Source organism: Monodon monoceros, unplaced genomic scaffold, assembly GCF_005190385.1.
Source record: "Monodon monoceros isolate NGI ecotype Baffin Bay Population unplaced genomic scaffold, NGI_Narwhal_1 Super_Scaffold_20, whole genome shotgun sequence".
Lineage (NCBI taxonomy): Eukaryota > Metazoa > Chordata > Mammalia > Artiodactyla > Monodontidae > Monodon > Monodon monoceros.
Genome location: NW_021703777.1, coordinates 45,228,830 through 45,237,759, shown reverse-complemented (window position 1 = coordinate 45,237,759; position 8,930 = coordinate 45,228,830). Strand labels below are relative to the sequence as shown.

The window sequence follows — 8,930 nt, the reverse complement described above, 5'->3', positions numbered from 1 at the left end:
TTTTGAAGTTCTTGTTACTAAGTACATAAACATTTAGGATTGTTATGTCTTCATAATGAATTTGCCTTTTATCATTATGAAATTTCCCTCTGTCTTTGATAATGGTCCTTGTCCTGAAGTTCAAATATAGCCTTAATATAGCCTTATTTTGATTAATATTGCATGGTATATTTTATTTCATTCTTTTATTTTTAAACTTTGTCCTTATATTTAGAGTGTATTTCTTTTAGACAACCTATATGTATCTTGTCCTCTTCCAGTATAACAATGTCTGCTTTTGATGTGTTTAGTCCATTTATATTTAATGCAGTTGTTGATATTTTTGGATTATTTACATCAACCATCTTGTTATTTGTTTCCTATTAATCCCATCTCTTCTTTGTTCATTTTTTTCAGGTTTCCTGCTTTCTTTTAAATTGAGTATTTTTAGCATGTCATTTAATCTTCTCTTTTAGTTTATACTCACTTTTTTTTTTTTTTTTTTTTTTTGCGGTATGCGGGCCTCTCACTGTTGTGGACTCTCCCGTTGCGGAGCACAGGCTCCGGACGCGCAGGCTCAGCGGCCATGGCTCACGGGCTCAGCCGCTCCACCGCATGTGGGATCCTCCCGGACCGGGGCACGAACCCGTGTCCCCTGCATCGGCAGGCGGACTCTCAACCACTGCGCCACCACGGAAGCCCTATACTCACTTTTTAAATAATGATTGCTATAGGGTTTACAGTATGCATCTTTACCTTATCACAGTTTACCTTCAAATAAAATTGTACTGCTGCATAGATAAAGTTAGACCTTATAACAGTCTGCTTCCATTCCCCCCTTGTCCTGTTAAAACTTTTACTTATATATGTTATTGGTCCCAAATATATTGATATTACTTTTGTTTTAAATAATTATTTTTGAAAAAAATTTTAATGAAAAACTTTTACCCACATATTTACGATTTTCAATGATCTTTATTCTTTTGTGTAGAGCTGGTATTTTTTCCTCATAAACTAAAGAAATTCCTTTTCTGTTTCTTGTAGTGTAGGCAATAATTACTTTCTAATAATTAGCTGTTGTTTATTTTAATCATTAGCTATTATAATGCAGGCAAGAATTATTTTCTAGTAATTAGCCTTTATTGGTTTAAAAAACCTTTGTTTCATCTGCATTTTAAAAGGTTATGTTTATTGCATATTAGAGTTCTAAGATAATATTTTCTTTCTTTCTATGCTCCTCTGTGTCTTAACATTATTTAACATTAAGCCTCTCTGGCTTAACATTATTTCTGATGTGAAATCAGTGGAAAATCTTATCTTTGTTCCCCTGAATGTAATGTGACTTTCTTTCTCTAGTTGTTTTAACACATGCACTTTGTCACTGGTTTTCAGAAAATTGATTAAAATAAATCTTGATTTGGTTCTTTGTATTTATCCTGTTTGGGGTTTGCTAAGCTTATTGCATCTCTTGGTAAATATATATTTTTAAAATCAAATCTGGAATTTCAGCCGTTATTTCTTCAAATATCTCTTCCACACTCAATTTACATGTGTTAGATTGCTTGATATTTACCCACAGGTCACTGGGGCTCTATGTATGTATATATGTATGTATGTATGTATTTTCTCTCTCTTTTTCTTTCCGAGCTTCAGTTTGAACTTTTTTTTTTTTTTGGCTACATCTTCAACTCCTTTTTTTTTTCCTTCTGTTGTGTGCCATCATCTGTGGCACACAACTGGCCCATCCAGTGAATTATGCATTTCTGATTTTTAGGTCTAGAAGTTACATTTGGTTCTTTCATTATAATTTTCCACACTTCTCATTGTGTTCATTGAGTTTTTCTTGAAATCCTTAAGCATATTTACAGTAGCTCTCTCAAAGTCCTTGTCTGCTAATTCCATCATTTCTGTCCTTTATGTATCTGTTTCTACTGACTTTTTTTCCTGGCTAAGGATCATCTTTTCATGTTTTCCCACATGCCCGGTAATCTTTTTACCAGATTGTGGACACTGTGAGTGTCATATTGTTGAGTGTCTGGATTTGTGTTGTTTTCCCTTGGAAGGTGCTGGCTGAGCTTTTTTCTTGTAAGCAGTTAATTTAGTTGGGGATCAGCTTGGTCTTTTGAGGTTTATTTTCAAGTTTTTCTTGGGAGGGTCTAAAGTATCCTTTATTTTAGGGCTACTTTAGCCTTACTCCTAAGGTGTGGTATTTCTGGAGCCTACTGAATTCTGGCTAATTGGAAGTAGAATGTCTCTCAACCCTCTGCAAGCTCTAGTTATTGTTCAGTTTGCAAGCTTGGTAGTTTTTCTTTCTCTGGTAATAGTTCTATGTGCCCAGCTTATGGAGTCTCACCTTACACATATACAGCCTAATATTTGGCCAAAGACTTAAGGGGATCCTATGAACACTTGTACAGCCCTTTTTCTGTAAACCTTCTTTTGGTTTGGGAACTTGCCCCACAAATTCCAGTTGCCTCAACTGCTCCAAACTCTGATCTGTATCTGTCTCCTCATTTCAGTGAGGCTGCCATGTTCTGCTTGCAGCTTCTCTCCCTACTATAGAAAGCCTGGGAAATTAGAGGGCTCACCGAATTCGTATTCTTTCTCTCAGGAATCAGAGTTCTGTGTACCTGTTGTTCAAAGTCTGAAGACTGTTGTTTTATATATTTTGTCCAGTTTTCTAGTTACGTATTTATTTCAGGGACGCTAACCAGCTACCAGTTATGCTATTGTGACCACAGCAGAAGTCAAACTTAGGTTTTATGAAAATAACATTTACTGAGCCTCACTCTCCATTAGATATCATGTTAGAATCTTTATCTGCATTGTTTTATTTAATCTTCGCTAAACCCCATAAAGTAGGTAGTTTTTTTTCTTATTACAGACATAAAACTGAGGCTTAGGAAGGCAAAGAAACTTGCCCCAGGTCATGTAGCCAGTAAGTTACAAACCAGCACTAAGACCTGTCGGACTCTCCGCCCTTCTTTTAAAAGTCTCTCCTCCCTTTTAATATTGAATTATTACTTTTGCTGATTATAAAAGTATTACAGGCTTATTAAATGGATGTTTGAAAATATAAAGAAATATAAAAGGAAAAATCTACAGTTTCTATATTTGCACCATCCAGTGACAGCCACTGTTAACATTACATAAATATATTTTCAATATATAAAATGAACAGAAAGGTTAGTTTTATTTTTACAAAACTAGAATCCTACAGAATCCTACCATACATCAATACATACTGCTTGATAAATTGCCTTTTCCATTTAATAATACCTTATAAGCATTTTCCATTAGATGTAAACATTCTTTGAGGACAAGAGTTTTTAGTTTCTGTTATCACAAATTTCAACTGCAATCCAAGGTATAGAGAATACCATAATTAACCCTCATGTGCATGCAACCCTCACTTAACTGTAAAATTATTAACATTTTTCAATCTTTGAATATAATTTTTAATGGCTCATATTCTAACACATAGATGTAGCATTGTTAATTTAACCAATTCTGTTGTTGAACATTTGTGTTGTTTCTCATTATGGTAAATAACACTGCAAAGATCTTTCTGAATAAGCCTTTGTGCAAATATAAGATTACTTCCTCAGGATAAATTCCTGAAAATAAAATTATTTGATTAAAGACAATGAACATTTCAAGGCTTTTGAAACATGTTCCCAAAATGCATACTAGAAAGTTTGTATTAATTTACCTTACTTCCTCCCAATAACAGTTTCTGAGTGCTATTTCACCACATTCTCAAATAACTAAATATTACTCTTTAAACATGTATTTGACTGTTGGACAGGTTGATTGACATGCTGTTATCGCTCTACAATCACCAATCCCCATCCTTCAAATTAGCTACAGAGAGACTGGCTCTCATATTAGTCAGAATTTACTCGGAGCGAAACATCAAAATGAGACTAGAGAACAAACACCATTGTTTGTTCCACGTATTTTTCCTATAAAAAAATACACCCTGCCTGGGACTTCCTTGGCGGTGCAGTGGTTAAGAATCCGCCTGCCAATGCTGGGGACACGGGTTCGAGCCCTGGCCCGGGAAGATCCCACATGCTGCGGAGCAACTAAGCCCATGCACCACAACTACTGAGCCAGCGCTGTAAGAGCCCGCGAGCCACAACTACTGAGCCCGTGTGCCACAATTACTGAAGCCTGTGCGCCCTAGAGCCCGTGCTCCGCAACAAGAGAAGCCACTGCAATGAGAAACCCACGCACCGCAACGAAGAGTAGCCCCCGCTCCCCGCAACTAGAGAAAGCCCGCTCGCAGGAACAAAGACCCAATGCAGCCAAAAATAAAATAAATAAATTTATTTAAAAAAAAAACAACACCCTGTCTTTGCACTCGGAGGAGGCCAGTCGGCCGCAGCCGTGGCGTCCAGCCAGAATGGCATGATCCTGAAGCCCCACTCCCACAAGGGCCGTCAGGGGCGTGGGGCCACGTGGTTCAACCAGCCGGCCGGCAAAATCCGCAGACGCAAGGGCCGGTAGGCCAAGGCGCGCCTCATTGCCCCGCGCCCCACGTCTGGCCTCCTCCAGCCGGTGGTGAGATGCCCCACGGTCAGGTACCACACCAAGGTGGGCGCCGGCAGGGGCTTCAGCCTGGAGGAGCTGAGGGTGGCTGGCATCCACAAGAAGGTGCCCCGGACCATTGGGATCTCAGTGGACCCGAGGCGGCGAAACAAGCGCACGGAGTCCCTGCTGGCCAACGTGCAGCGGCACAAGGAGTACCGCTCCAAGTTCATCCTCTTCCCCAGGAAGCCCTCGGCCCTCAAGAAAGGAGACAGCACTGCTGAAGAGCTCAGATTGGCCACCCAGCTGACGGGACCAGTCATGCCCATACGAAACGTCTACAAGAAGGAGAAAGCCAGAGTCGTCACAGAGGAGGAGAAGAACTTCAAGGTGGTCGCCAGGCTCCGCATGGCCCGCGCCATTGCCTGGCTCTTTGGCATCGCGGCAAAAAGGGCCAAGGAGGCTGCAGAACAGGATGTCGAAAAGAAAAAATAAAGTGCTCTTGGCAAATTGTGATTTAAAAAACAAAAAACACCCTATTTATCCCATATATGTGGTCCTGGTGCCTAACATTTGTACCCACTTAGAAAGGCAGGAATTCCTTATTTTGGCAGCAATGGAGGACAGATGATGGTCCTGGCAAAAGTGGCACCAGCCACCTGTCTGGGACTAGACCAAAGCTAACACTGGCTAACACTGTGCTCAGCCTTGCATGTGCCTTCCTGTTCTCTCCGCTTGCATCCAGACTTAGAAATCAAATCTCCAGAAGTTGGCTCCAACACAGTTTACAAACATGTTTCAATGGGCAGAGAGAAGTTCAGGACACAAGGATGGCTTATGTGAGAGAACCATTCTGTGAGAACTGAGATCCCCTCAAATCACTTCCCCCCCCTCCTCTCTGGCCTTGGCACTCAAGCAGAAGATCTGAAAAGATGCCAGGATAGTCCCAGCATTGGAAACTGGCTCTGGACAATAAAGGGACGGGAAAAGCTACAGAAACTAGTCTAAAATATGCAGCTAGGCCATGTGAATTTCAATACATAAACTTACATTCTCATTAGAGAGTAAGCTTCATAAGACTGAATTTTGTCTTTTTGGTTCAGAGATTTATCCCAAAGGTAAGAAATAATGCCTGACACATTGTAGGCACTCAATAAATGTTTGTTGAGTAGATTCATTAAATGTGGATTCATTAAATGGAAAGAAAGAATTGGGAAAACCATATTCAACAATTATGTATTAAACACTTTATATATTGAGACAGGAAGGGGGCAGGGCACATTTAAAAGAATGACAGAACCATTGAGGACACAACATAAACTGGTTAGAACCAACCAGTCCAAGATGGTGGACAAGTCAACTTCCATTAGACCTTGAGCCTCTTTTATGCTCATTGTGATAACATCAGCATGCTAAATGACACACCCACAGGCGCCATGACAGTTCTGAGGCTGACCATAAAAGGCCAAAAAGTGGGAAGTGACCCAATTCCTGGAAATCTCCGCCCCTTCCCTGAAATAGTTGGAATAATCTTCCCACTCATTAGCCTATGAAATTACCCAGCCCATAAAAACTAACCACCCCGTATCTCAGGGCCACTCTCACTTTCTGAGATGGCCCATACTCCGTCTATGGAGTGTGTATCTCCTTGAATAAATCTGCTTTCACTCTACTTCGGCTCGCTCTTGAATTCCTTCCTGTATGAAGCCAAGAGCCCTCACCTGGCAGCCATCCCAGGGACTCGCTTGAGACCTGGGACGTGACCATCCTCTCGCACCCCACTCTTCCTGCACCAGTATCACTGAGTTAGGAGCTAAGCAGAAACTCAAGGAAGGATTAAAAAAGAAACTTTCCTTCTGGAGAAGCTGGCATACACAAAATAAAAAGCTGAACCCTCAGGAATGGCATAGACAGCAAGTATTCTTGGAGTTCAGAGGAGGGAGAAATACTTCTTTCTTAAATGATGGGGGAAGGCCATAGAAAGGAGGTCAATTTGGGGCCGGGTCTTGAAGGATGGTATATTAGTTTCCTAGAGCTGCTGTAACAAATTACCACAAACTGGGAGACTTGGAACAACAGAAAATTAATTTCTCTCACAGTTCTGGACTCCAGAACTCTGAAAGAGGATCCTTCCTTGTCCCTTCCTGGTGCTGGTGGCTCCTTGGCTGTGGCAGCTAACTTCAATCTCTGTCTCTGTCTTTCCATGGCCTTCTCCCCTATGTTACTCTGTGTCTTTTTCTGTCTTTTGTAAGGACACTCTCATTGGATTTAGGGCCCACCCTAATCCAGTATGATCTCATTTCAAGCCTTATCTTAATTACGTCTGCAAAGACCCCATTTCCAAATAAGGTCACATCCCGAGGTTCCATAACCTGAATTTTTGAGTGACACTATTCAACCCACTACAAATGAGTAGAACAATAGTCATGACAGGGACTTCCCTGACGGTCGAATGGTTAAGATTCTGCACTTCCAGTGCAGGAGGCATGGGTTTGATCCCTGGTCGGGGAACTAAGATCCCGCAAGCTGCATGGCACGGCCAGGAAAAAAAAAAAAATAATAATAATGACAGAAACCCTCCTCCCAAACTCAGAGGGTGTTTGAGACCAGGTTTCCCCAAAACCAATACGCAGCCAAAGACGCAAAACTTTCCAAAGCCAGGCTACAGAGCAACCCTAATGAATACACAAGAAAATAGAAAACTTCAAATTGTAGGGTTCCCAATAGACATGCAATCTTCTGAACTGAACTTCCAAAAACTTAAAACAATTTAAAATGCACATGTAATGCACAAAATTGTAACTGAGCAGGACCCCATGGGGCCTTCCCAGAACAGACTCCCCTGACCCCCATGTCCTCCGCCTGCCTCTTGTCTATAGAAAAACTGTAGCCTCCTAGGCCTTCCCTGAGTTCCAAAGAGTAAATTTCATCAGCGGAGTGAGAAAATGCAGAAAGAATGAAAAACAGTCAAGCAAGACAAAATAATAATAGCTTAGCCATTAAACAAAGTCAAGGACCTTTAGTTCCTCCTCAAGGGCTACAGATAATCTTCTGAGCCACGTCCTTTCAGCTGTTTTGCAGATACTGAAACCCCCACCAGGTGGAAGAAATTAACTGCATGCTGCCCACAAGCCTGTAGACCCCAGACTGGTTGGAACCAGAAGGTTGATGACGTTGACTCCCGATGACGTCACCACCAACCAATCAAAAGAATATCCACGAGCTGATCACACACCTCACAACCGCCTCCCTCACCTTGTGTTTAAAAACCTTTTCCTGAAAGCGCTGGGGAGTGCCAGTCTTTTAAGCATTAGCTGCCCTGGACTCCTTGCTTGATGCCCTGCAATAAACACTTCACTTTCCTTCATCACAACCGGTGTCTTGGCTTTACTGCGTGCAGGCAAGCGGACCCAAGTTTGGTTCGGTGACAAAATGAGAAATTTTGCTTCGAAATTATACATGAGCTTGAAATGAGCTACTTACTATTTAGAAAGATCAAACAATTAAAAGCATGAAGTCTGGGTTAGATTCCTGATTTCTCAATTCACTTACCCTGCAATTTTAGGCCCGTTACTGCCCTTCTCCAGGTCTCGTTTTCCTCATCAGTAAATTAGGGATAATAACATTACCTGTCTTCCGGGGTTGTGCAAAAAAACCCCTCAGTTCTCCTCTTGTGTTCTCCTTTAGTCTCACACTACTGCCACACTCAGAACACTTCTGATACCAGAGGTGTGTGGGTTTTTTCCCACACCAAGTAATTCTCTGTGACACCAGCTGTGTGTGTCTTACAATTTAACTCAGTTCTGATACTGTCTGCCTGGAGATAGCATCAAATCACACAGGTTAAGGGCTCAGTCCTACAAGACTGTTCCCGCTCCACTTCAGATGCCAATCACAAGTCCAGGTTTTCACCTGTCCTCCTGACTGATGAGCTATAGACAACCCTTTCCTTCCTCAGAATCAATTAGTGTGCTACAGCAGCTCAGAGGACTCAAGAAAACAGTTCACTTACCGTTTACCAGTATATTATAAAAAGATATAATAAAGGATACAGATGAACATCCAGATGGAAGAGATGCATAGGGCAAGCTATGTGGCTTCCATGCCCTCTCCGGGTGTACCCTTCCCCCAGCACCATCATGTGTTCACCAACCTGGAAGCTCTCAGGACCCCGTCCTTTGGGGATTTTTATGGCGGCTTCATCACGTAGGCATGATTGATCACCAGCCCATTTCCAGCCCCTCTTCCGTCTCTGGAGAAGGGAGGGTGGTGCTGAAAATTCCAAGCTTCTAATTATGGTTTGATCTTGCTGGTGACCAGCCCCCATGCAGGAGCCCACCCAGAGTCACCTGACTAAAAGAAAAGACACGGCTATCACCCAGGAAACTCCAAGGGATTTAGGAACCGGGGTTAAAGAC

General features: G+C 41.8%; 1 pseudogene; it reads left to right on the top strand.

The window, feature by feature from the left end:
* Nucleotides 1-4,377: 4,377 nt before the first annotated feature.
* Nucleotides 4,378-5,039, top strand: LOC114903094 (annotated as a pseudogene).
* Nucleotides 5,040-8,930: the final 3,891 nt, after the last annotated feature.